This window comes from Orycteropus afer, unplaced genomic scaffold (genome assembly GCF_000298275.1).
Source record: "Orycteropus afer afer isolate SDZICR_OR568_19922 unplaced genomic scaffold, OryAfe1.0 scaffold00482, whole genome shotgun sequence".
Taxonomy (NCBI): domain Eukaryota; kingdom Metazoa; phylum Chordata; class Mammalia; order Tubulidentata; family Orycteropodidae; genus Orycteropus; species Orycteropus afer.
The window spans coordinates 1,037,262-1,039,025 of record NW_006922069.1 but is presented as its reverse complement, the minus strand read 5'-3'; the positions used below and the strand labels follow the sequence as shown (position 1 = coordinate 1,039,025).

At 33.8% G+C, this 1,764-nt stretch overlaps 1 non-coding gene across 1 annotated transcript; it reads left to right on the top strand.

Moving 5' to 3' along the window:
* The first annotated feature begins 506 nt into the window (after positions 1–506).
* On the top strand, positions 507–614 carry LOC122151489. Its single transcript, XR_006164173.1, has one exon. It is a non-coding gene; the product is annotated as a U6 spliceosomal RNA (small nuclear RNA).
* The last annotated feature ends 1,150 nt before the right edge of the window (positions 615–1,764 follow it).

Here is a 1,764-nt window from a genome sequence, read left to right as displayed (position 1 = left end):
TAGCCCCTCTTAAAAGAATTTTAGGAAGTGACATTCAAACAGTGTCACATAGGCGATAAGGGAGTGAGCATGCAGACATATAAGGAAAGGAAATAGGCCTGAGTTTTGCTTTGCTTTCAGGGATGTTGTAGAGGTTGGACAATCAAATGTCATAAAATGATGAGTGGAACATTGCTATAAGGGATCAGAACATACACTGCTATTATTCTGGAAAGATTCAATCACTTATCCATTCAATTAAAGCAAGTATTTACTCAAACCAACCAAAACTCACTGCTGTCGAGTTGGATCTGACTCATAGAGACCCTTCCTTGGGTTTCTGAGGTGGTATCACTGTAGAAGTAGAATGCCCAATCCTCCTTCTGAGAAGTATTTACTAAGTGGTTAATATAGTGAAAACAATATGTTACCTGTGTTCTTATGAAATATGTACGTATAAAATATAATTCCTATCTATATACAGCTCCTAATTGTATAAATAAGTAAACATTAAAAAAAAAAAATCAGTGCTCACTTTCGTGGCATTTAATACTAAAATTGGAATGATACTGAGAAGATCAGTATGGATCCTGAGCAGGGTTGACATGTGATTTTGGGTAGCATTCCATATTTAAAATAAAAACAAACCTAAGTCATTGTTCCAGTAAAACATGAATACATACTACAAGATTTTATGTAATTTTTCAAAATGATTACAACACAATAAAAATACCTTTTAACTACGCACAAACAGACAATATATGGCACATTTTATACAGAGTGTGCCATTCCTGAATTTATATGTAATATAAATATTTAATGTAATTATTTATTAAATGTAAATAATTACATTAAATATTTAATGTAATATGTAATATTTAATATAAATTAGCAGATATAAGTATATTTCCCACGAAGTCTTGTTTCCTAACTAGTATGTGACTTGGTCCTTTTGGTATAGGTAATTCAATCTGAATAAATAAGAAAGACCAAAACAAGATGCTAAACTTCAGTAAGAACAATTGTCAACTCTGTGGCATGGATTGTCTTTCAGATCCTACATACTGTAGCTCTGTCTACAATCAGATATAAGTTAATACTTTCAAAGCTGTGACCATATTGTTCGTAATTTTTTTTTTTTTGGTGCTTGTGTCTTATTAATTATCTAGTTTTTATTGGAGAGCAGAAACATTTACCAGAGATACTTTCAAATTCACCATTTTAAAATTCTTCCATTGTACAATTAAGTCCATTGTTTTTTTAGAGATCACTACTTAATACTTAGAAGCTCTGAGGGTGCAGTGCCTCAGGCATTTGACTGCTAATCAGAAGGCTGGTTATTGAAACCCACCAGCCATTCCATGGAAAGAAGACAGAGCAATCTACTTAAAGATCTACTGTCTTGGAAACCCTGCGGGGTCACTATTAGTTGTAATCAACCTGATGGCAGTGTTTTTTTTTTTTTTTTTGCGTTCATTATTAGAGCTGTTGTTTGTCGAGCATTCACTATGTGCCAAGCATTGTGCTAAATCTGATACATGGGCTACCTCATTTAAACCCTATAACAAACTTACAAAGAAACTAAGAATTCATAACTTTTTGTTTGGTTATGTAACTGATTGTGGATGGAGATTCCAACTCACAGGTTCTAGTTTTTAATCTCTCCGTTTGTGTGATTTGTCTACCTATCTGCATTCTACATCTGACAGGCTGTGCCTCAAAAAAACTGCTCGGAATGAGGCACGTATTCCCACTGGCATCAACCGATCCATGGTTGCAATGCTC